This window comes from Ammospiza nelsoni, chromosome 16 (assembly GCF_027579445.1).
Source record: "Ammospiza nelsoni isolate bAmmNel1 chromosome 16, bAmmNel1.pri, whole genome shotgun sequence".
Lineage (NCBI taxonomy): Eukaryota > Metazoa > Chordata > Aves > Passeriformes > Passerellidae > Ammospiza > Ammospiza nelsoni.
The window spans coordinates 14,521,441-14,548,940 of record NC_080648.1 but is presented as its reverse complement, the minus strand read 5'-3'; the positions used below and the strand labels follow the sequence as shown (position 1 = coordinate 14,548,940).

The window sequence follows — 27,500 nt, the reverse complement described above, 5'->3', positions numbered from 1 at the left end:
AGACACAAGGTCAGGCAGGATTTTGGCCATCTCAGCTGCATCTCTACCCAAAGCTGCAGGAAGCAGCAGAACCTCAGCCAGGTTTGCTGCCCCTGGATGACCAGTTTGCAACCAGGGATTTTCCACAGTTTCTAAGGACATGAACAGCCAGGGGGGATGAAACACAGCAGAAGTGGGAAATTGGGGGTCTCATGTCCATCCAGAAGGAGGAAAGTCTGAGCTGTCCCAGCGACAAGAAGGGATGTGCAGAGGAGCTCAGCACTCGGGTGTGCACAGGGCTGGGAGGGGAAATGTGCTGAAGAACAGCAATATTGGGCCACAGTCCAGGCAGGAATCACTGCCACACAGAAGTGTAAACACTCCCACACATTCTCTAAGCCCTACTCTCAATTAGTTTAACCTGTGTCACTGGAATTGCCTTTTTTCCTGGTTTTTTTTTTCTTCCCCCCAGGCATATAAGCCTTTTGGAATGTGAAATACTTGCCAGGAGACATAAAGGATTAATGTCAGAGGTCTGACATACAGCACGAAAGACAATGAGCCAGACTTCTCCTAAAATCTGAAACACAGCTTGCAAAGCATGTCCAACAATAATTCTTCTTATTCCAGATTCTGGGAGTTACTGAATTTTTTATCATAGTGAATTTTTATTTTTTTAATGACTGAGGATACAGAGAGTTATGTATTGAGCAACTCAAGCTAAAGGTGCACAGCTGTGTGTCTGCTGAAGGCGTATATATGAGATTATGCAGATCATTACCCAGTAACTTCAAGCACTGTAACACGCTACACGCTGAAATTCCCTGTAATCTGCTCTACAAAAGAAGTCACAGTCAGGAGTGATCAACCTGATCTGCCTGACAAAACCCCACAAAATTTCCAAAGAAAGTGCAGACCAAGGGATTGTGTTCAGAAATCCTGACAGAAGCCTTGTTTTCCCTCCTTACCTTCTGTAATTCCCTACAAGGGAGCAGAAGCTGCTGCAGGTCCAGGTTTTAAGGCACTTCCACTACCCCAGCAAAAAGCCCTGGGAAAATGACTGTACACAGCCCACACGTAATCATCCATCAAACCCAGCATAAAAATCTGGCAATTTTCATATTAAAAGTGCCAGAATGAAATAAGCAGTATCCTGAATGCACATGCAAGTGTTTCAGTGTAAAGTAAGTAAAAAGATGAAAAAAAAAGCACCCCTGTTTGCAAGACTAATCCTTAAAAATCATCTGCAGCCTCAAAAGATTGAGTAAGAACACACAGGCACCAGCATCATTTGTCACCTGTAGGAATAGTGGCTCATGGTTACATTGCATAGAAAATTAATGTCACATACAACTCTAAATTCAGGTTTGCTTTCCTATCCCGTATTTATTTATGACAAAAACAGCTTTGGGAAGTGGAGATGAAAATATCCTTTGTAAGAAAGATCACAGTTCAGCACAGTGCTAGAGCCCTGAGGCACTTCAAATTTGCCTGGCATTGTTCAGGCACCCAAACTCCAAGAAAAAAACACCAAAATCTTCAGAATGCAAGAGCAGCTTTCTCTAAACAAGTAATCCTACTGTAGATGGATCTTTTCAATTCAATTTCCAAGCAAAGCAATGTTTTGTGATTTAGTCCCACTAAACCTTAACAAAACAGCACAAGGAATGAATCTTAAACTCAACTGCTGATACGGTCTATCAATATTAAAATAATCTGGCATGGACTGGCTTGCTAATAAGGCAACATTTCAGAGATGTTGCAAAACAAAACTGTCTTAAATGTGTGATTTGTGGAGGATATAAAACATAAAAACTACAAAGCAAAAAAACGCTGTCATTGTCACAGCAAGATTTAAAAAAACAATTACAAGGCTGAGTACATTAAATTAAACTTGGTGCAGTCATTCCTGACAGAAGTCCTACTGTTGCTAATTGCACATATTTGGACTTCTAATTGTTAAAAATATCATACTACAAGTGTTTGATGTATTCCAGATTCTGCTGCTGAAAAGCCATACAAAATTCCCAACAGAAATCTCAGGTTTTGTTTTAGCATGAGCTTCTGTATTTGATTCATTGCTGCTTCCCTTTTTACTGTTTATTGCCTTGGGATCAAGGATCCATTTTGTAGTGAAAACAAATTCCAAATCGTTGTTTGTGTGCTGCTTTACCATGAGAGACACAAGAGCCAGTGCCAGAATGATTGAATCCCATTCTTCTCCCCAAACTCCTGATCCTCTGGGGAGTCCAGAGCCACAATGTCAGATCTCAATGGTTTAATAAGGGCTGCTACCATGGCTTTATCTTCCAGTCCCCAAAACCTGAACAGTCCCCAAACTGAACAAACCTGCCCAGCACAGGACAGCAGGCAGACCCCAGGTGAGGAATGAATTCTCAAAGATCCTACAATAAATGACACCTCAAAATGGATGTGGTGTTAAAGTACTCCAAATCCACTGTCATGAAACTCCAAAACAAAGCCATGCACCACCATTTAACTAATCAACCAGCCAGTGATTAATTTTACAAAGCAGGACAGAATCTAGCAAGTCCTGCTTGTGTACTTCAGCTCAAGCTGATTTACCCAAACAGGCTGGGGCAAAGTAATTTCTTATTATTTGTAAGTAATAATAAAATTATTTTCATTATTCTTATTATTAAAATTACCTTATTATTCAGTAGAAATATTCTTGCTGTATTATACACAACTCACTGGTATTTACACATTCTTGTCTTACAGTGAGAGCTCCAGATGTTTCAATAGATTTACCAAGAGTTACATGGTCACTGTCACATTCACAAGGTGATACTTGTGAGACACAAACCCATTTGTGCTGCTGTTTCTTTGTGAACCTCCTGTCTAAACCACACCTATGCCCTGCACAGCAAGCACTCAGGAAAATCCTGTTTTCTCTTGGGGAAAATACATTTTAGTAACTGAGTTTTCTACTACAGCACCAGCACAGCTTCTGCCTGACACCTGCCATTTCCAAAATGTGTGAAGAACATAAGCACCCAATTTCTAGGCAGTGAAAAGTGACATTCTGGGGCTTTAGAAAAGTGGTTTCCTAATCTGTGCATCTGAATTGCTGTCGAGGATCCTTTATGTTCCTTTCAAATGCAGGATTTTTCCTCTGAGCTTCTCAGGATCAGTAGAGACAGATGTTGGCAGAGGTTTGGGGAGCAACAAGTCTGCAGGACGCTGGTGTCATCACTGACCACAGTTCAGCCCAAAACCTTTTAAGCAGCTAAATTAAAGCACATGAGAACTTTTCTTGAACTCAAGGAAATTATTTGTGTGCCAGTTTGGGCCTCTGTGTCCTGCTGAACAAGGAAAGCGCTTGGCCCTTTCACAGCTGTACTTTGGAGGGAAGAAATTTGTCGTCAATATATGCCTATATATATAATTTCTTGGTACACCAGGAAAAAGTTACTATTCTTGTTCAGTATCTTCAAAAAAGCAATTTTGCCAGACTCCAGTGCAAATCAGTTATTCAGGCATGTGAGTGGCAGCTGGTGGGATCTCCTGTAGCAACCCTCCTGTTCCTCTCAAATACAGTGTGGAAATTTTTAATCACTGCTCCTGAAAAAGCAAACTCCTTAGTGAGCCTTGAAAGAGCTGCATGTTTATGAAACGTCAAAAAAAGTTGTCTAGAAAAACTTATCATATCTCCTGTGTATTTAGTCACATTTTTGGTGACTGCTGATGTCAGATGAGTGCTGGTGTCACATCGCTTCTGTGGCTTAACCTGCATTAAAACCTTCTGAGGCCAACAGAGCTCCTGCCCCAGGTGCCTGCTCTGGTTATCTCACCCTGCTCTGATAAAGTCTGAGTGCAGCAGGCAGGACACACCACCAAAACCTCAAGACATGGTCCCCACATCCTGAGAGTCAGGAGGGAACGAGGTGACCGCAACTGCCGCGCATCCTGAAAACATTCCCATGCTGGGAATGCCAGACATTGTGATGAATTAATTAATTAATTAGGCTTGGCAGTTTGTTGGCCATCACACACCAGGTGCCTCCTGCCTCTCCAGGGGCTGGATGCAGCAGGGCCACCACCCCAGGCCGCTCAGCAGTGCCTCTCTGGTGGCCTCATTAGCTGAGTGCTCACAAGAGAAGCGGCCGAGCAGTGTCCCAGATTTCCAGGCACCAACTCTGACATTTATAAAGGACTCTCAGGCATGACAAGATCAAAACATCAGCATTCTTTCAAATCTCACAATAACTCTCAAACACCCTCAGCACAAGGCTTGGGAAAAAAAAATCCCAAAAAACAGCAATGACCCACAAGTGAAAATGATAAAGCTCTTATGAGATGAAACTGGAGGAATGATGGGATTTCTCCCCCACCTCCACCTCACTCCAGGCTTCATTTAATTTCTGCAATGTACTTTGCTCTCAGAGAACACTAATCACATTACCTCCTGGTCAGGCCTCATTTGCAATCACTGCAGTCCTTCCCATCAGCTCCTCTTGCCAGCAACTTACTCAGTTGCTTGTGGCTCTTGCTGGACTCTCAACCATCTACTCCTATGATTATATTTAAATGCCAATCCTGTACAAGCCCACTCTGCATGTTAGAGCATCATCCTCCAGCCAAGCTTAACCAGAAATTGTCTCAGGGCTTGCAATCTGAATTATTTGTTCTGAATTGTATAAAGGGTCTGTTTTGTTTTATGGATTTTGCCATAAAAACTATTGATCAAAACTAGGTTTTTCGTGTGCTTACACTTAAGAATTGCTCAAAGTCGGAGTCTCTCTTGGTCACAGCAAATCTTATAAATAGTACAGAAAGACACATCAGAAGTTTTATATTTGTGTATGTCAAATTCTCAAGCTGTTCTTCATTAATAATTATCTATTAGAGACAGAATGACCCATGGGTCTCTCCCTTCCCTGTAACCACACATTCCCTGCTATATGAGTTTTAAATATTGCATTTGCAGCCTAACATGTTATTTTACATTAAACCCTGCTCTTAGAAAATCTGGATAACTTTATGCCTGACTAACACGCTGCAGCTTATCTACTGGCAATATTTTAGAAAAAATCCCAAAGAGCTGAATACTTGAAACAGGCTGTGTTCTGTCTTGTAATAGCTCTATTGATAGTTCCCACCTAGAGTAAGCATCAGAGTCCCTGAAGTACACATGAATCAAAGCAAAGTGATGAGTGTACACATGGACAAAAGGATTGATGAATTTTCTGGGTTAAAAGGTGTACAGCCTTGTTACTTACTGTCTAAAGACTTTGTTTCTATTTTCCTCGGGTTGATTCATGGCCCTTCACTTTTTTTTACTTGCTTATTCCAAACATAAACCAGCTATTAAATCCAAGCTGTTCAGAAATATACAATTGAGAACATTTCAACTATAAACAATCCTTGCAGATTTACTCTATGAAAACCATAAATGAAAAGCAAAGAGTGACTCTTCAAGACAATGAAATTACAGACAAAATAGGCAGGAAACAACTTTAGGAAGAAACAATAAACCACACATCACCATTCCAGACCTACTTAGCAGCATTCCAGGGCTTCATAAAAAGAAACAACCATCAGCCATAAGAGCAGATTTTTAATTAGCAAACTGATGTGTTCTATAGAACAGAGAGTCACATCACACTGTGTTTAAAGTCTCAGGTGTGCTTATATGACTTACAAAAATGAAATCTTTCATTCAGCCTCAGCTGGGCAACTGTATGCAGCAAGAAATGCAGGTTTGTGTTTACATAGCTGAATTGTGATTAATGTGCACCATATGGAAGCAGGGGCCAGCCCCAGTGAACACTTGTGTCTGCACAGGAACTCAGAATGGCTTTGTAAAACAAGCAAAGTGGAGCTTGTAGGGGATGGCAAAAAAAGCATTAAACCACAATATCCACCAATGGGCTGGCAACTTCTAAAATAGCAGCAGTGCCAATTAGAATAAAAACAGAATCAAACATTAACCAGGCAAAATAATTCTGCAAGCAGCGCTTATGAGCACGGTAGATAATGGGGACAGGTACTTAGGGCATGGGGATTATTTGTGGGTTTTCATTACTGGAAAGAACACAAGCCATATTTCATGGAGCAAATTGCATAACCAAACTGAAAGATTAAGCTTGTAAATTAATTGGAACCAGGAATGCACAGGAATGGATAATTAATGCCTTGTTCAGGCAGCTCCTGGCATGACACAGAGCCAGTGGGCAGATCCTCAGGAGGTGTCTGCAACCCAGCACTGCTCTGGAACAATCCCCAGGGCTGAAAATACCCTTCCCCAGGGCTGCCCAAAGGCAGCTCCCATCCTCCTGTGTGCCTGCCCACAGGGCTGGTGCAGCTAGGAAATTGTAATAAAGGTACTCCCTGAAAGCAGCAATGGTATTTAAGCAATACTACCCACCAGATTCCTAGTAGTCCTTGTGGCGTTGCTCCATTTTTGCCTATTTGGCCCTGACTGGAGCAGATGCAAATTTCTGGATTCCTGCTAAGTCTCACTAATTTGAAATAAATGATGTATAAACAGGATTGAAACAGCAGAGCCACAGACTACAAAACCTTTGCCTCTGGTGTGTACCACAGACAGGAGACCAACTCCAGTCTAGCAGCTCAAAAAGATTATTCTCTTTTATTTAGAGCTGTTGGACAGAAAGGATACCATGAAGTTGCCACTTGCCAAAAATATTGAAGCTGTCCTGCCTAGCATCACAGCACAGCTCTTCCCTGTAACCATTCCATACAGGACAATCACAGCTTGCAGTTGCTGACTTCAAGACTGAATATTTCCTACTGTATAATGTGCCTAAAGCAACAATTTTTGGTGGGTTTTATTTGGTATTTTTTTTTAGTAAGATAGGTAGAATAAAAAAATAATGATAAAGAACTGAATAAATAATAACAACTTCACTTTTCTGGCATTTCACATGCAAAAGTTGTAAGTTTATAAATCCCAAAAGAAGAGGAAGGGTCATGGCTTGCAGTCCTGAGAAGTTTATTTCTGTAAGAATTGAGCCCCAAGGGCTCTAAGTGAATCTGGTTGAGTTAGGCCAAGTTTGACTTTTAAAACCACAGGACTTTCCACCTTCCTGACTCTTTTACAGCACTAATCACAGGTGCAGAACTGCTGAAAGCTGGATCAAAACCACAGGCACAGTATTTGACACACAATCACTCAGCTTTTGGAGCTTAAAACCCTACTTGACCTGGGACTGAAGAGCCCCTTTTTCGGCAGAACATTCAATTCCTGCCAAACTTGGCCACTTGAAAGGGTGTTACACACAGATTGACACTGACAGTCATACAACACTTAAAAAACTACCCCAAACGCACCAAGAATGAGAAGCAAGCTCTAAAAAATATGTATAAACAGCTGACATTCATCTTGAAGGAATCTGCTTCCACTTGTAACTCTCAATAAAATCTTTAAAACAGACTGAATTTCTAGAAGCTGAAACAGCCTGATGGGTGATGCCTCTGCCCGATTTTCTACAGAGTTGTAGAGATTTCCTTTAAAGTACTGATACATGTGTAGGACTGGGTACCTGAGGCATGAGGGCACACCTGGGGAGCACTGATGCCCCCCTGTCCCCCTTCCCCATGACATCCCAGTACCTTTGTCAGGTTTGATCATCATTCTTCCAAAGGAACTGCAATAATAAAAGGCTGGCTGGGACATCCTGCCCAATTTGGGTTTGAATTATTCATCCTGGACTAAATGAGAGGATCTCCAGAACAGGAGCTTTGTGCAAAGGCAGTGCTGGAAGTTTCTGCTGTGGGCTACCCTGTGACATCAGCCATGGAGAAATGGATCAAAGGGGCTCTGGCAATGGAAGAGACCCAGCAGTGAACACAGGAGACATCTGAAATCCATGGGAAGTGGGGGATTACAAGAGCTCCTTGATGACAGAAACCATCAGGATCATCTGAATTGCATCAACGACAGAAAACTCGTCCACTTTGTCAGCACTTCTATTTCAAACCAGTCCACCAATTTCTTCTGCCAATGCAAAATGCTAAGAGCAAAAATATAAAGCTCTCTCTTCTCTAAACATGAATATTTGGGCAGAAGCTAAATTGTACACTCAATGCCCTGAGACCCCCGTGGAAACAACACCCGTGGGGCATGGTGGAGGTCTTGTATTACCCAAATGCAGAGACACAGAGGAAATAACTTGTAAAGAAGAATTTCCCCCAAGAGAATCAGGATTTTCTCATCTCTATTCATCTCCCCACAGAAGGAAACAGAGCTTGATTTTTTCAGTAGGGCAAGTCATGGTGAACGTACTGAGTGGAGCTCAGTACAGTGGGACAGACCGTGGTGTTCTCGAGCCTGTGCAGAGGGTTTTGCTCTGCAGAGCAGGTTTGGGCACAACCCTGAGCTCCTCTCCCACCTGTCTCCTGCCCAAGCCCCTGGGACAGCAGGCAGGGAACAAGGTACCCCCATGGTTCAGCTCTCCTTTGCTGAGCCACCTTCTGCTCAGTGCCCCAGCTGCTCCCAGGTGCTGCTGCCAAGCAGATTTACCCAGCGTGGTGCCCACAGGACTGCACAGTAATGAGAGCAAAGCAGGCTCTTCGTTTCAGGGATGTTTGTATGCTAAGGAGGGTGTAAAAGCATAAATCAGGCCAACAGACCTGAAAAAGTCTGCTCTGTATTCCTTCAATTCTCCTCGCCTCATTTTCTTCCCTTGCATATTTTTACCTCCTTTACCCTGCTCTTTCTGGAGCTCATCTAATTGTCACTTGAGATGACAAATGTCCTCTGCCTCAATGCCCCTTCCTCAATAACGGATGTTTCCTTTCTGTATCACTCTGCTTGTAGAATTAATTTTCTTCATTAAATGATGTCTGCATTTATCACTTCCTAACTTTTATTTTGCAGCTTTCTACCTCTTTTTCCTTGGCAAATGTGCTTAAAAACCACTGCTTGTGCTCTTTTTTTTAAATAAATCAAGGCTTAAACATCATAAATCCTCCCTTTAAAAAAGCCCCAACTTCTTGTACTGTTGTTGGCTTTTACTTTAGCCTGCTGTTTCCCATAAAATATAAACATCCATTCAGCCACTCTTGGAAGAAAAATGAAGAATCTGTATTGATAAAAAGGTTTGAGGCCAAAAAGATCTATTCTGATCATTAGTTTGACAGCCCATTCAACACAAAACAAACATTTGTCCCTGAGATTTCTGGCACAAGCAAATTCCATTTAAGAGCCACTTGGCTGCTTTTAGGTATGGATTTTCAGTCTGCTTATCTGAAGTTGCCAATGTTAGAACTGAAAGAAAACAGCAAATATTGCATTCTTCACTGTCTTTAGATCTGTTTGTTTTGGTGTTTTTTTTCACTTCACCACTTCAGTCAATGAAGAAAAACACCTAATTCTCATCAAAAATTGTGATTTATTCTTTGACTTTTGTTGTCAAATCTGTAACCAAGCATTTCATCCACCATTTGAGTGTAAAAGAGGCCAAAGACAATAAGCTGCCTCCCACAGCAAGTATCAGTGAAGGTGAAGTCTTCTTAACCGAATTAGGAAAAAGAATATTCTGGGACTCAACAGCATCTGCCAAAGGTTTTACCCTGCTACCTCCTATGACCTCTCTCAGCACCTGAACCCTGTTATAAACAGAACTTTCTTCTGCAGCAAGAAAACATTTACCTAGGACATGAAAATAATTTGCTTTTTCAACTGTTTTAAGTCTCTCTCTCCCTCTCCTTTCCTCTTCCAATTTTCAGCCATGTCAGAAAAGCAGCAGAAAGCAAACATTTTCCAGGGGCATTATATTTGGTGTGGGGGAAGCAAAATACCATTTACTTTGATGGCACTTGGGATTTCTGGGGAGTCTCCCATATAAAAGCTATCCAGGTCAACACTACTTAACCTACAAATTCAAATTGAACAGAATACATTCAATCCTTTCCATCTACAGATCTTATAACATCTGACATCACCCATGCCAAAGGAGGGGGGTTCTAATTAAATTAAGAGAGTGATTGTTTTAAATCTGAGGAATTGCCAATCCATGCTCTGGAAAAAGGAGAAAGAGCATTTTCTGTGTAGGTTCATCCCTCTGGGTGTCACAGCACCAAATCAGAGTCCCTTGAACTCCTCAAATCCAGGGAATGGGACCATGGACAGCTCCCTCAGCCTCCCATCCCACCTCACACCAGAACAGAATTCCTGTGGCAAAGACTTAAACCTCATCACGCAACTGATCTCCCTCCACATCTCTGACAAAAATATCTCTATTTGGACAACTTATTTAAACATCAATGGAGACAAAGAAGCCCTTCTGGGAGATGAGTCATCTATCCATGGGGATTTATACCTTGAAATAGAAGTATTGTGCCTGAAGGAAGGATCCATTTCCACCCCTTGATTACCCTTGAAGGGGACCTCTGTGAGCAGGTCAAACACTGAGATCCATCATTTAATAAGATACCTAAATTAATAAAATGAGTCAATGTCCAAGCTGCTCACATATATTCAAAACAGCTAAATCACCCCAAAAACATGAAATAATAATTGGCTTAGTTACTCAGCCCACTTGGCTCACAGCTTTACTCTATTTCCTGAGGGGAAAAAAAATAACAGTAAAACATGATTCAATACATACTCTACAGCCTCAGCATGTGGTGGGCCTCTGCTAACAGGGTAGGTCACAGCACACCCAAAATGTCACAGCAAATGATCCCATGAAGGAATTACATGGGTCACAGAAGAAGAAAGCCAAGAAAGGAATTTTATACCTGTCACTCCCTGAATAACAACTTTAGACAGAGCAGACACTGTGCTACACACCCAGAAAAGGAAATGAAAGGGAAAGGAGGGAAGAGGAAGCAAAGGGAGAGTGTTAGTTTTCTATAAAATACAAGATGATTAAATACTGTCAGGCTTTAATCCCTGCTGACAAGCAGAGCTGCATGAGAGATATGGGCTGATTAATTATATGGAAAAAAGGCTGTGGCAGAGGCATATGGGGCAGAAAGACCAAAAAGGAAGGATTTGTAATTTATTTATTTATTTATTGCTAAATAAAAGGCATTAGCTAATGAAAGGAGAGTTGCTTGTCTGGATCTAAAACTTTCAGCCCTACTTCCAAATCCTAGTGCAGATTCCCAGCAAATACTGGGAGGGAAAAAAATGATGTCACAGCCAAATTTGCTTTTTAAAAAGGAATTGAAGGTAGGGTGTGTGTGAACCTTTGTGGTTTGTGCAGTGGGATTTATTGCCAGTGGCAGCCAAGGACAGCTCTGGAAAGGCTGGGTCAATGTGGTGCAATGGCCAAAGGGGCTGAGGCAGGAGGTGAAAGAGGAGCAGGAGAAGGCTTTGAGAAGCCAAAATGTCAAGAGAAATGTAGTTCAGCAAGTATTGCCAAGGAACAAACCCTGATTGTCTTCTGCCTCCTTCACATAACTCTTCAGTGTTCAGGGCTTTTACACACTGCTGTAGTTAGGAAAGCTGATCACAGCATTATTAATTTTAAATTTTTCCTTTATTTTTGTGCGTTACCACCTCTCCTCCAAACACAAAGCATAGCATACTTTTGTCCTAAAAATAAAGAAAATCAGAAACCTGTTGCTTTGTTTGCAATCCTAAGCCACATGCTCTGAAGAATTGTCCCCTGAGGGCTTTTCTCACCTCTGTTTGAGGCACCACTTTGCCCCAGACCTGGTTCTCATTTCACCCAGACAAACCCTGATGAAACTCAATCCCTTGTTCCAACATCCACAATTGATCTGGTATTTGGAAAGCAGATTCTGTTGGTTTAGCACTTGCTGAATAAATGCGGATTTAGTTCTGGGCTTCCTGGAAATTAGGTCAGTGCAGGTGTGGTGGAGCACTGCTGAGGTGAGTTTTTGGCTTTTGACTTTGGAAAAATATGAGCAAACAGATGAAACAAAACAGAGAAAAAAAGGCAAAATGAAAAGGAAAACACAGTTTTGTTCAATGATACAGTATATCATATATTTGTTCAACATTCCCAGATATTTTAGCAAGAATCACAGCTCATTTGAATTATGTTATAGCTGAAAAAATTTAGGAGGCATTACAGTATTTTGGGGAGAAAGAGAACTGACTGAGACAGCGTCTGCTACTGGCCCAACTACTTGGATGCTCCAAGAAACTTTCCTGAATTAAAACTAAAACCTTCAAGCAATTTTGCCTGCTGAGAGAGGCACTGGAATCAGGCATCTTATCGGGAAAGGAACACATACTAAAAAAAGAAGCTGAACAACCTCTGTTACAGCAGGCAAAAGGAAAAAACCCTATAAGGTTTTAAAATCTGAGGAGGGAGAAGCAGCTGTGCACATCTTTACTCACAAATTTCAAATGGAAACTTTTCCTGTCTGCAGACCCAGCGTGGAGATCCCAAGGATTTGAACCAAATCTCCTTCTCCTGCTGTGACAGAGGGATCTCAGAATTCCTCCCCTATACTTCAGGGGCTCTCTCTGTAAGAGGTGTCCTACTCTACTGAGGATTTTGGGTTGGCTTTTTAAACAAGATGTTTGCTTCAACATAATTCAGCCAGCAGCGTTGACCAGGGCTCCAAGATGTAAAGAGTTCAAAACAAACTGAAAATCCAAATTTTCCTGAATCACAACTTCAGCTTTCCTCACTAAACCACTTAAAACTTTTCAGATATCAATTCCAACACCAAGAAATAAAGAGAAGGTAAAGCAGAGAAAAAAAGATACAATAGAGGGAAAAGTGGGGAAACCAGAGACAACCAATTACAGCCCTGTAATTTCATCCCACAAAATTCCAGTCTGCATGCCCAACCAATCAATTACTGTACAGCTTTACCCTTCAGCAGAACCAGAAGTACAGAAAAACCCATTTTTAAAGGTTGGTGAGAGCATTTTTCATTGACAGTGACCTGCTTCAATAGGGGCAGGCACTGTAAGGCAGGAATTGCATTTGCCTCACTCCTCCAGCACAGGTATTCAAACTTGTTTGGGGCTGCCAGTGAAAGAGGTCTGATGATCTTAATCTACTCCCCAGAGGGAGCAAAGCCCAGGAACAAACTCACTTGATTACCAGGTTCTGTGCAAGATACTGGAACTGGTATTACAAAGCACATTTTCCTATACAGGAAACTGATTCCTCTGGCATATTTAGGAGTATGTAAAACAATTAGGATTCTTGGCCACGGGGCTGGCAGATCAAAAAGGGTGAATTTTAAAGCTCCCAGCACTTGGAACATCACTCAAGGGGTTTTACAAGCTGTTTCTCCCAACACCCCACTGTTATTTTGGCAAATTGTGTTTACTTCAAGGCAGGAATACTGAGCTATGTTGAACAACCCCAGTGCTGGATGCCAAATCCATCACTAAACCATGTCCCCAGGTGCCACATCTACACAGCTTTCAGAGACCTCCAAGGATGGTGACTCAACCACATCCCTGGGCAGTCCATTCCAGATCTTGACAACTCTTATGGTGAAGGAATTTTACCTAAATCCTGACCTGAATCTTCCTTGGTACAAATTGAGGCTATTTCCTCTCATCTCATCACTTGATACCTAGTTCAGAATGATGCCCTCCAATCTCTCCCAACCTCCTTCCAGGCAGGTGAAGGCAGCAATAAGTTCCTTCCTCAATCTCCTTTTCTCCAGGATAAACACCCCCAGCGCTAATAAATACATCTGCAGTTCCTGTTACTCATGGAAGAAGTTCTGAAAGATTGAAATGCTATGGAGGAGCTCTCCAAAGGGAGCAGCAAAAGCATCTCTGGCAAAACAGCAGCCACGAGGCTTCACTGAGCCTGGGGAGGACAGAGCCCACAGGATGCCACTGGTGCCAAGAGAAGATAGAATTATTATCAGTATTTACATAATCAGCTATGCTAAGAGAAGATACAGCAAAAGCACTACCAATTGTATTATTCTAAACCTAAGTGTTCTTAACCCAACGTAGAGATCTCCAGGGGAATTTTCCTGTTTTGCCTTTTTTTTTTTTTTTTAATCAGCTAAATTATAGCCCTCCAAAAAACCCTGGGCAAATGACAGCTTATTTTTCAAGAAGACTACTGTACAACTGGATGGGTGAAATATCAAGATAATTTCCATGGAATTTATTCCCATTTTCCATCCTAATTACTGATGGATTAGTTAGTGTCACTGGAATTATAATAATTTGCCTAAGTAGCAGGTTTTTAAATAATGATGGGAATTGCATTCAGAAGCTGCTTTTGCACACATTATTTATACATAGCGTGTGTCTGTTTACCTCCACACATGAGTGGCTATTTTGTCCCTGGAGATCCTCAATAACACGGTAACAAGGATCCTACAAGCACATCCACACGTTCATCTCTTCTCACTTGCAAACATTTCCCTTTACAGGGCTATCAGCACTGCCAGCTGGTGCCCTGCTGCATTTCACACTCTCTCTGCCCTGCATGGCCCATTCCAGTAGTCTCAGTTCCCTCTCCACCTTCAGAAAAACAGGAAAAAAACCTCCTTCCAGCCTCAGTGCGGGTGGGCTGCTTGGCTGAAGCCCAACTCTGATGCCCGAGCAATTTCTCGTGATCCCCTGCAAGCCAGTGCTCCTCGCCAGGTGTCACCATGCACTGACGCCTTGGGAAGGCTGACCCAGAACAGAGACCAGGCAGAGCTAAAGAATAAAGTCAGGATTTATCAGGAGACCTCAACAGAACCACCTTGGGCAGCACAAGAGCCCAGCCAGGGCTACACCCAAGATGAACCCAAAATGGTCACAAAATGAAAAACTGATCACAGGTCTCACACTTTTAGAAGTTCTGGTCCATTAGTGTCATCTTATATATCAAGAGTCCTATATCATTATAGCACAAGGATTCCATATCACCAGAGTTTCATACCTCCTCAGTGTTTCTCACAGGCAGTTCCTCTAAGCACTGACTCTTCCTGATCCTTGCAGCACTCATCTGACTCCAGATCACACCAATCCACTCTTTTATACCACTGTTCTTACTGGCTACAGGTGTGGCTTGTTAAGATCAGGCCTGCTCCTAATCTTCAGTAATTGGTTCAGCTGTAACTTGTTGGGGGATAAGATTCCATTCTACACCACCTTCATTTGCCCATACTGTATCCCCCTACACATTAGAATATTTGAGTTAATTTTCCAATTATAGCTCTAGCCCATGAAGTCCAAGCCTTCTTGTTTTTCTCTCTTCAGCCCATGTTGTTTATGCTTTTGGGGCTGAAATTTGGATGATTTGTCCTTGGTCCCCAGCTAGAGCAGGAATTGTTTTGTCTCCCTACTGTGTGCCAAGAGCTTGTCATTCTCTAATATGAAGCCCAGACCCACACACTAAAGCAGCACAGAATCTGAAAAATATAAAAGCTCAAACCTGAGGCATCAGCACCATTTCAGCCATTTGGGGATATTTCCCTCCTTCCCTCTTTGGCAGTTTCAGTCTCAGCATGGCTTCCAAAAGGCTATGAGCTTTTTTCTTTTTTAGTAATTCATTTGCACAAACAGAAACACTTTGTACTACACACAAGGAAGCCTTCTGGAATAGGCCAGGCATCACCAACTTGTCATGGCTACGCTGTTTTTAGCTCCCTGATTGCTTTTCCCCCTTCAAAAAATAAACAGAAATTATCTGGAGGAGAAAAGGAGATTTGTTTTCAAACTAAACCAATTTCTCCAAATCTCTGCCATCTGCAATCTCCCACTGCACCAGGGTAGGAGAGCAATGCTCAGGCTGTGCCCAGCAGGCTCCAGAATCTGGGTGGGTACAGATCCAGGTGAGACATTGGGCTCTCTGCCCATCCCCTCATCTCCACAAGCCCTGGACCAGACTGTGAGACCAAAATCCTGCAAGAAAACCTCCCAGCAACACCCCCTCTATTTGACCAAATACTTGGCCTTTTGAAGCTTTTCCCACATTCAGAAGTGTTCACCTTCACAATCACTTTGGCCAGTGTAAAAAATCTCATTTTTAACTCTCATAGGAGCCTAGAATAACAACTGAACCTAAAATTAAGGCATTTTCCTTCCTCACAGAGTAACCAAGGGCTCAAGTGTAACAGTCCTGCTCAGCCCAGAGCGGCTCATTGAGTTTAGAACCACGTTGTGCCCTGGTTGGGGCTGTCCATGGACATCCACCACCCTGGAACTGGGAGAGGCTGGCTGTTAAACCCTTGAGTCTGCTTGAGAGAGGAGGTCAAGGAGAGATTAACAGAAAAGCCACAAAGGGAAATCAGCCACTAAACTCCTGCCAAAAACCACAGGGAACTGGGTGATTAATGCTTTGAAAATCCTCCTTACCAATCAGGGGCTATTCTAAGGACCAAGATAGGTTCAAAACACCCACAATTAGAGGGAAATTTATATTCAGTTATTGGGGAAGCAGGTTTGAACTTGATGAAAGCTCAGAAAATTATCTATTTTTACTGTTCTTTTTCTTGGAAAATGGGCCCATTTTGAACAGCAGCAACTCATTGTTCCAGGATGGAGCAATATGAAAGAACATCACTGCTCCCATTTCAGAGGGACCATAACAAGGAGGCAGCAAGGGCTCTGAGGGCACCTTTCCTGCAGTGGGAGAGAGGATTACACCCTGGGAACACAGAGCCCCTGTTCCAGCCACAGCTAATAAATAATACTCTTACACATGGAGGCAGCAGGTACAGAATCCTGGCAGGAGTCCTGCTGTGGTAATGCCCAAGTGTGACAGGAAACCTGAACAGTCATTTAACCTGGGATGTGGAATCAACAGGTCCCCACATCAGTGCAATATTCCAACAAGTTTGGTAAAAAACACCAGAGCCTGCTTGAAAATAATTTTGCCTGTCTCTGTAAAAAAAAAAAAAGACCTTTTGAAGTTTGTGCATGTGATGCGAGTTGATTTTTTTCAAAGGGGTGTGCCCAGGTGTCCCAGAGTGTGCCCAGGTGTGCAAAGGTGTGCCAGAGTGTGCCTGGGTGTGCCTGAGTGTGCCAGTGCAATTCTGTTTTACTGCTGTGACACTGGGGATGTTTCTCAGCCTCCTTGTTACAGCCACATATTTCTTGGCGCAATCTTTGCTAATAAGGAACATGGGGTATCATCATTTCTTTGGAGAATATTTTATGGGGTTTTTCTGTTGTTTGAAACAGGAGCACCCTACTCCACGTGAAGCAACTGGTACTGCAATCATAAACTACATTAGGGAGAGAAAAGGAAGTTTTGCAGACACTTCTGCCTTATACAAACTGGCGAACAAGCATGACAGCAGGCACTGCTACAGGAAGCACTCTGATTTCTCTGCCTCATGTTCTCTGGTGTCTCCAGAGTGGCCCCTGACTACCTCACGTCAGGCAAATTACTCAGTTTTCCCCAAATCCCAGGTAAGGGTGAGGGAGTGCCCCTGGCAAGATGGAAAATCAGAAGCACAGACAAGCCAGGAATTTATTCCCAGAAAATATGTTCCAGAAACACATACTTAACCTCAGATTGGTTTTTCCACTATGCTATTTTTTTTTTTCTCTTGGCACACTGCAACTTCCTGGTGGTTCACAAATATTTTTGAGCGTGTTCTCCATGATAATTCAACACTCAAGGTCTGCTTGGAGCACATTCTTGTCCTGAGGCACAATTGTAGCTTGGGCTGCTACAACATCAAGAATACAATGGACTTCAGTACAGTGCTCCTCACCTGTGAGCTACTCCCTGAGCCTAAAAGCTCACCTAATAATTATTAAAGCCATTAAAAGAAGAAAGTACATAGTGAAATGCACTTTGATGATACCCCAGAGCAGATCAGGAGGGGAAAGGTTTGGGCATTCTGGCAACCCATGAGCACGGTTCAGGTGAGGGCAGAACTGCCATCCATCCCCTCCCTGTGCTCCTGCTGCCAAATGCACACGGTCCTGCACTGCTGCTTACACTTCTCCTTCTCCAGTTCCATGAGAACTATTTGAACCCTTGATCACTTCTCATTGTGGTGTTGCAGAGAGAAACTGGAGGAAGACGAGTCAGGGGTCAGTGGGATTGTGCCTGAGTGATGTGCTGGGGAACAGGGAGGGGAGCACCCAGCCCTGCCACTGTAACCCCCCTTCCTCCCCTTCCTCCCCATTCCTTCCCAGCTGCACGAGTTCAGAATCAGCTTCAGCAAGTCAGCATGGTAGAATATAAAGCAGAGCAGTATCAGCCTCAGCAAAAGGTCTACAGCACACAGCAAAGCACCAAGGGCACACAATCCTACCAGCACACCTCACTGCTCCACTGGTCTGTGATTTCCAGATCCAGAACCCCAACCAGCCCCAAGGGCTTCCAGCTCTCTTCCTTTCTCCCTGAAGGGCTCCCAGAGCAGCACAGAATGCAAGATCCAGCCAGTGCTGTTTTACATTCAATTTGTAAACTGACTACTCAAGGCAGGGGAGAATCAACTTTCTTTAGCAACCAAAGGTGAAGTGATGCTCCATTTCCAGGTGTGCAGCCTCCTTCTCTTAAAGCTGCCCATGCCACACAAGCCTGCTCCTTGCCATGAAGGAGATGACACATTCCCACACCACAGCCTGCACTGCCTCAACACAGCACCACATTTCCTGCAGGAGAGAGGGGAGCAAAATAAGGACCTCATGATGGAAAGTTCATGTTCTCAGTCTTCCCTCCCAGTTCTGAGCTTAGACTTTGTGCCTGACACAGTCTGGCTTTATATGCAGGTCACTCAGTCATTCTTCTCACATGTACATCAGGTGCTGCTGGAAAATGTGGCCATTATCCATCAAGTCCTTACTTCAGTTAGCTTCCAGAGGAAGAGTAATAGATGCACTTGTGTTGTCACATCATTGTCCAAAATGTCAGGGTAAAAAGCCCTGAGCATTAACAACTCCCTAAGGAAATCAGTTCTTTAAAAAAAAGTAGAACAGAGAGAAAAAAAGGAGAGGGACAGAAGAAAAGTGCAGAGCTTCCCTTTTCATCAGTGATTAACTTGCACAGGAAAGTGTGGTGACCTGCTGCATGCCAGCCATGCACCAACACTGCCATCTGACTTCCACTAGGTTTACATTTTGTCTGGATAAAGCAACATGTGAACATGTTGGTTTTAATTCCCAGGATCCAGGAATGGTCTTCTCTTTGGACATCATACATTAAAGGAGACGTATCAGTTTGAAGGGTGAGAGTAATCTCATCCCAGGGCACCTGCATTGAGATTCAAGCAGTGTGGAGAGGTGACAGCATCAGGCAGTGCAAATCTTCACAGACAGTAAAGGGAAAGGGGGGAAAACAGAAGGGAGAAAGATGAAATCAAAGATGACAAGAAGCAGTAGTCAAGGTTAGGAGGAAGAGGAGGTCAGGCACCCAAACTAATCAAGGTGACACGGTGCTATTTGCCTGGTGTGGTCAGTCTCTGTGATCTGCTTTTAAAGGATTTGCTGAAGTTAAGCGAGAACTATGCAAAGCTCCAAAGCTTTTAAAGGCAGGTAAAACACAGGCATGAACAAGGATATTTCTTCACTGAAATGTAAGGAAGAAAAGGGAAGTGAAATGAGAGGCAGATCATACCCTGTCCTGAACAGTCTGAAACTGAATTTTTTGACCTGTATTCACCAATTCCTAAAAAAACCCTGACCTGGGACTACAAACCCTGCAGAGGAGTTGCTGCCATTTCTGGAAAGCTTATGAAACTTATGGCACATATTTTTGCATTTGCAGCTGCAAGTACACAATATCAAAACCTTAAATGACAAAGATAAGGTGCAGTAAATCCAAGAGTGCTTTGCCCTGTTCTCCCTAAGCACTCCTTTTACACAGCCCCTCATCACAGTACAGTCAATACAGCCAAGAAAGATGCTCATAAAAAATAGGAAATTAAGCCAAAGTTAGACAAGACCAAAGGAATCTGTCTCAGAGATAACAGCACCAGTTGTCACCTGCACCAGATACATCCCTTCCCTCTCCAGACTCCAACAGGAGAGGCATGGCCACACTCTCAGCATCACATCCCACCTCCAGCTCCTTAATTGGGCTTGTGGATTACTAATAAGTAATTGATACACAGGAAATGAATGTGAAGCCACCACTGTGTGTGCTCCAGCATACAAATGGGGCAGCTGAATGTGCAGCAGCAGCAAACGCTGCAGCCCTGCCATTCCTATGGCATTTCCAGTAGGAACGTGCTTAAAATACCTCAGCATAAAGTGTTTCACTTTGTACAAATGATGCTGGCATGATTGCTCAATGCCTTTTCAGTGAGGAAACTGCAGAGGGCTGAGGGGGTCAGATAAAACCCAAAGATAACAGGTTATGCAGACACTGCTCTGGATGAATATCAGGAGGAGAGACTTTAAAGGGGCAACACAATAAGAAATCAAGATAAAGATTTATTTTGCAGCACACAAAGCCAAGTACACAGCTCTCCCCACGCATTCAGTCTTCAGGAACAATCTTCCTATTTTTTTCCCTGGGAGCCAAAGAAAGTCCCCAAAATAATCTCAGTGCACAGCCTAAATTTGTACTTAATGCCAACTTTGTATCAAATTCCTCCACAGCGTAAGATGCAATGCTGTAAATAGGCTCATTTTCCTTATTTCATCAAATTGCCTTAACTTTCTCTCTGCAGCATCCTCCGGGGCTGGCAACACGAAGACGTGCAGGAAATGTAAATCACTCCCCTTTTGATATGATAACCGTGGCAGTGAATTGCATCCCAGAAATCAGCTCAGCATTATGGCTGAGAACTCGCTGAAAGCACTTGGCTGTGGCATGGTGCCAGCAGGGGAAGCTTCAGCTGGCAGGTCAGTGTGACACGGGCTCAGGGCTTGGGAAAGAGGAGCAACATGCAGCACCCATCTACCTGGGGATGCACAAACCCCAGAGCCAGCAGCCTCAGGGTCCATCTAGAATTAAAAGATGCAGACAGGTGCTAAAAACAAGTGTGTATTTATGTATGCAAATACACGGGGGAGCTCAATTAAATATGAATAAGCACCTAGGAAAGCAACAGCCAGAGGCTGTAAGATAAAATCTACCTGCCAGACAAATACAGATGTGTGTGTATATATATATATATATAAACAACCACACACCAAAAAAAATTCATTTCCTGCGCTGACCTATTTGTGGTTACAGAATATTATGACAATAATTATAATCATGTATCTTTCATTTAAATAATGTTTTCGGTTTCAAAGATTCAGAGGATGTTGGAATGCAAATAAAGATAATCAGGACGTAAAAATAATTGTTTTCCTATTTTTCATGTGCAAATGCCACTGGTAACAGCTCCCAGCATTAACCCTGGGCCAGAACCCCACAGAATTCAGTAGTGCACAAACACCAAAAGAAAAAGCTGTGTGAACCCTAAGGAATTTGCAGATCTAACAGCAAAGAGGCAACAGATGGATATAGACAGAAATAATCAAGAGGTAGTAGTTAACAAGGCAGGAGTTAGTCTCAGCAAACCAAATCCCTGATTGCTGTGAGCCTTGTACAGGCACCACAACAAAGAGGAGTTTTGATCATTGATGCCCCACAACACACCAAGCTCAGCACATCCTTCATCTGCACCGCTGTGCTCCATCTGTCGCCTCCTCTCTGCCTGGCAATCCCTGCCTCCTCCTCCCACTACACTCTGATTTTTGATAAAAAAGCTCTCTTGGCCAAGGACTGTCATGTACAACCTCACTCCCCAGCACTGAGCATAGTAGGGCTCAAACGAGGGCCATAGAGACAGATAAAACCATTTAGGGACAAAATTAATGATAACTTTTACTAGTAACTAGTCCAACAGAGTATGAGCAGGCATGCACACAAGCCTTAAGGCAAAACTCATGCACACAAGCTCCATGTGAAACAATGGAGACATCTGAGCACCTTCTGATGGCTCTCACTGAGTCCACACTCCTCTTGCTCTCAGTGTGAACTGTGCTGGGGAGAGGAAGAGCAGCTGGCACACTGTGATTGATTGTGTGAAACTGAGACACACCATCAGGAAATGCAGGTACTACACCCAATCTCAGCTGGAATCTCCAGAGGCACCACACTACATACCACAGTAATCAGAACTAGCCCAATGGACCAATGGCTGGGTAGTTATGACAAACAAGTGCCACAAAAATACTTAAAATGTTCTCAAGCAGTTCTTTGTAACAGAGATAATGCCTGCAGGACACAGCATTCATGCCAGGAGGTTTTATTTCAGCATGTTTGACTCACTGACCTGCTTATTACAATACTTTTCAGACTAACTTTAAGGCAATGAAATATTTCATTTGTGTAACCAAACCTGTCTTTGATGACACAAGACCATTCCACATGGCTTCCAAGTTCTTAAATTAAATGCTTAAAAGTCATGAGGTGGGAAAACAAAAGCTCTACAGCACCAATCCATCCCTTCCTCATGCCCAGCCAGACCTGCATTGCAGGAACGTGCTGCTCTTCCAGCCTCCACTTCCACAATCTACTCCAAGGGTTAAACAGCAGATATATATTTTTATTATGTTGTGTCTGTTTGTTTGTTTCGTGCACATTCTTTTTTCCCCCTTGGGCATCTCCCAGAAATCAAAAGCACCAAACAAGAAATACTGTTTATAGTCTAAATTCACAGAGTCTTCACTCTGCACAGTTAGGTGTGCTCCACAGCCAGGAATTACTTTATGTTTTCAGTAAGACACAGTGAAATGCAGGGTAGGAAGGCAGCCCCTACATAAAGACATGTTCAACAGGGCATCAGCTTCCACTTCCATGCTTTAATGTCCAACATGACCCGTTTTCCTCTGCAATTCAAACCTCAAAAGTGGAAAAGAAATGGCATGTAAATGGACCTTGTTTGCACTTTAAATCACTGTTAGCAGATCTTAATCTCTTTAAGTCTGGCCATTTAAAATCAGGCTTCTTTAACTTGCAGAGGTAGGTCAGGTTTTATTGATCACCCCTAATGCACTCTTAAAAAAATGAGCGCAGTGAGATACACAGCTCAGTTGATGAAGGCTCACTGGAAAAATATCTGATAATATTTACAGCCTTCAAGCTAAGCTGTTGTAAATGTGATTTCCATATTCCCCAGAATGCAGATTACAGGCTTGCCAGTTCACACTGCAAAGGGAAAGGCTTTGCCACAGAGGAGGTGGATTCCTCTTTGCATTGACTGAAAGCACAACTATAAACTCCTAGAATACAGACACAGCAGCCCAAGCCCATTTAGTTCTCAGTTATCATTCCTCAGTCTTTCTTCAGTGCAGTATTTTGTGCCTGGATCTCCTACTCAGAGTCCATGCTATGTCCAGAGTTTTGAACAAACAACAAAACAAACAAAAGAGTTTTGTTACAAAAAACTGGTGACATTTTTCCAGCTGCTATAAAAATAAGGTGGGTTATTGTTACTTATATTATGGCATCACCTAGAGGTGCTCATAATTAATCAGAGTTCCTTCTTCTACACCTCTCAGAGAAGGACCAGAGCAGAAGCAAGTTTTAATAAAGAAGTGCAGCATTTTCCACCCACATGGACAAGCTCAGATCAGACACACTGCAAGGTCTAGATAGTTCTACTTGATAAGTTTTTTGCTTCCCTCCTCTGGCTATTTGTGAAGGATTTCACTCATGAACCACCATTCAGAGAAATGAAAAGTATTTCTCCATGCAAAACTAAACAGTGTTTTCACTTTTTTATTTTTCATGCTATGCTAAAATAAAACCACAATGGGTTTCTAATTGAAACCTGATATCCCATCCTATTGCAACTATTAAATAGCCATTTTTGTGGTGTGAGAGAGATCCTAAATGTATTTACAGACACAAGTAAAACCACTGCAGTTAATATACAAGGACAGAGGATTTCCAGGGTTACTTCTACTGCAGACTTGTGCAGCTCAGACAAGTTCCTTAATCAACCTTTCCTCCTCCACCTAATGAACACACGAGCTGAGGAAATGGATCACTGCCTAGGACATGCTCTGGAGCTACACTGTCAAATAGAAGACCTAAATAGGATAAATCCCCATCAACGACTTGAGGCAATTATCAAATGTTTATTAGCCTCCAAAGTGAAGGCTAATAAACCTGCTTATTTTAGCAGATAAAGTCAAATTACCTTGACTGAAGTTGGTAAGTGTTCCAAGATTAACAGCTCTGGCCTCATATGCTTTTGGTTATTGGTGATGAAGTGTCAGCTCAAAAAAAACCTGAAAGATACTTCCTAGTTATTTAGGCAATGTGAAAACTGGGCAGTTATTTTGCAGGAAACATGGCCTGCCTGACAGGTTTTAAATGAAGAAAAGTGATATTATTACAATTATCATTAGAAGAAGATGTCCCTCATCAAAATGTGTCTGGATTTTAATTGACAAGGTCCAGGTTAATTCTGTGAAAATGCCAATGAAAGCAAAGCCTGTGGCTCAAACTAATTGTCAGCACTGAGCAACCTCCACCTCTAACCCACCACAGATTTATCACTCTCTGCAGACTGTACTCATGACATGAAACATTTGAATTAATCATTAACAACTAGAAGTTCCTCCCAGACAGAAAGCAAGCAGAGTGCAGGGCTGCCCAGCCCCTGTGCTCCTGAGCCAAGGACAGGTGCCAACAAACCTTCCTAAGCAGAAAGACTTTTTTATTTTTGTTGTTTTGCCCCCTTTTAAGAGCACTCCAAGGGGAAACTTGCAGGGATCCTCTGTGTTTTGGTGTCACCCCTGGGGGCAGCACAACAGGGCCCAGAAGGACTCACAACCTCCCTATTTCAGTCATAAACTCAAGGGCACTTTGGGAGGTGTTACCCCACAGTGCCAGCCAAGCACCACCTCTCCCACCCAATCTAACACATAAAATGCAAAAGAATTTGTAGAAAACTTCTGGATTTATCTTTATTATATTTATATTTCCTCTTTCTCTTTATTATCTTTATATTTCCAGCATGCTGGTGCAGACCCATCAGAATATGACTGGGCAGAAGGAGAGAAGCTGACAACCTCCAATACCTGACAGAGGCACAAAGACTTCCAGGCAAATGGCACAGTTTTAACCCTCATGGTGCTTTTTCATTCAGAATGCTTTGATTTTTCAGCTTCTCCATCCACGTGGGTGATGGCATCACAGCACAGCTTGAGTGCACATCAATTTGATGGCTGCTCAAGCCCAAGTCTTTATACAACATAAAACTGAAGTGTTACTTCTCACACTGCATTGAGACTGGAAAGCAGAGCAGCACTGGGAAGAAAGGAAGAGGGGAATCTCCACAAAGGTAAGAGGGGAATCTCCACAAAGGTCAGGGACCACTTCCTGAGGTGGACAAAAAGGCATCTGGCCACTCATGTCAAGGGCACTGCGAGATATAAATGGAACTACCTTACCCCAGCTAACAGAGAGAGAGAAAAAAATAAAAAAGGTAAAAAATTTCTCTCTGTTTTTTCCTGGATAGTCAGGAGTAAAAAACAGATGGTGTTTGGTGTTGTGAAGGAGTAAGACACAACTATTTTAGAGGAGGCCAGTGCTGTGGGGTCTCTGCTGGCCCCTTCCCAGTAACTGAAGGCAAAGACTGAGGGGGTGTCAGCCATAAACAGAAATGCTGCTCACTTTTTACCCCTTTTTTACCAGAGGTGAAAGACTCCTTCCATTCACCTACAGCAATCCTGCATTTTTGGTTTTGCTGTTATCTACATATTCACCACAAAACTGGGAGCTGGAAAGTTCCCATTAAACGATGCCAACGAGAACTCTCCATTCACAGCTAACGCTTGGCTGCACACATTCCCTCTGATTTCCAAACATTTTCAGAATGTTTTAGCTTCCCTTCATTAGACATTCACAATTATTTGCAGCACATCTAAACCTGTGCAATGGGTTTGTACTTCCAAATACAGTCCCCTGGCTGCAAAAAATCAGCATGACAGCACTAGAAAGAAAGTAGAATTTATGTCAATCAGGAGGCAGCGTTCAGGAAGAGGATGAGGCTCACACCATCATGATTTGAGTCAGTGACTTCCATCAGACAGCAATTTGGCCCTTTACAAAATCCTTGGTATTTCTTAGAGATCACCCCTCAGTTAACCATTAAATCAGTCAGCAACTGTGGCAATGAATTTTGTAATAAAAATGTACAAAGTGGAGACTTCTGGTACTGAAAACCTCAGCAGCCAAAAGGGTTTTTCTGGTCTGAAGAAACACAGAGAGAAGTATGTCCGTAACACCTCACACCTGTTACTGTTGTGGCATCGCAATGCTGTTTCCACCACACCCTTCAATACCCTTTGAACTAAACAAAGGCTTCATCCAGGAAAGTTACATCAAGTACTCATTTCTTTAGCTCAGCCCCAAATAGCCACTTAAAATTTGTCAGGGCTTTCCAAAGCCCTCCCTCTTTCAGACTCTTTCACACATCCTAAAGGGCTCCCTGAGGAAGGGCATCTCTGGCACTCGGACTGGGCTGTGCTGGCTCTGCAGTGCTCAGCCCAAGGTGGTGGGAGCCAGGCTTCAATTATGAGACCAGAACAGCTCCTGATCTGCCCATGGTGCTGGGGCTTCCAGCAAATGCCTGTGATCATTAAGACAGAGGTTGTCCAGGGACAGAGCTGCTCCTTTGGGTAATTGCATTCCCAGGGCTGCCCGGTGCCTGTCAAACTCCCCCCTTCCATGGACACTTTTTGAGGATCATTATGAGTAAATATGTCATCCTGAAGGATGAAAATATAAAAAGTTGCAGCTCCTCTGAACCTGAATGTTAACAGGACACCTCTACACATGCTCCAGAGCATCCTGAGTGATCAGTCCCATATGAGACATTCTCCACTAAGCTTTGTTCTGGCAGCATTCCCACTATGTGAGGAAGGAAATGCACAGCTGGATGTAAAGCTTGCAATGCACAACTGCCTTAACTACATGGCAGGAGGATGGCAGTTCATAATTAATTTTCCACATCAACTGTTGGCTGCCCTCCTCTTCCTCTCTGCTAGGCTGCAAACTGTCAGTGGATACTTATCCAGAAAGCAGGCCTGCCACAGAGCAAAAAGCATGATTAGCTAGTATTTTACAGAGCATGCTAGCCAAAAATCAGAAGTAAATGAGCCTGGGCAGAGTGAGAGCAGCACCAGTGCAAAGGCAGCCCTGCCAGAAGCTGCTTGTCCTCTGAGGGATGCAAAACCAAAGGGAATAGAAAAGCAGGATGAAGAGAGCAAAACAGATAGAAGAAGGCTGTAAGGAGACAATCTGTCCTCAGATCAAGGTTTTGAGCCAGCTAATTTCAAACCACCTGCAGCCCAAAGAAACACAGGCCCTTTTCCACCCTGGCTGGACTCTGCCTAAAACACAGCCCATGGGTGCCAAGCAGCAGCTCTGCCGAGGACAGGGGGCTCCAAACTGCTTTGACTCCTGAGAGAAAGAACATGTGCTGTACTCAGACCAGCATTTCCCTCTCCTCAGTCCCCAGGTCTCTGCACAACTGGAGTGCAGAGTTACTACAAGGAGGTTGCTGCTCCTTGCAGGGGAAATGTCTCCAGAAGAAAACAAACCCCAATTTCATCACACTTTCTGAAACACCTCTACAAACATCAGAGGGCAGAAGGCAGAGCCACAAGCTGCCAGCCCAGGAGCAAGGCCATTTCAATGACTGCAGACAGACCCACT

At 43.1% G+C, this 27,500-nt stretch overlaps 1 protein-coding gene across 8 annotated transcripts in view; it reads right to left on the bottom strand.

The window, feature by feature from the left end:
• Positions 1–27,500, bottom strand: part of SGCD (sarcoglycan delta) — a 313,783-nt gene that overhangs the window by 171,876 nt on the left and 114,407 nt on the right. The gene's annotated exons all lie outside the window — the stretch shown is intronic.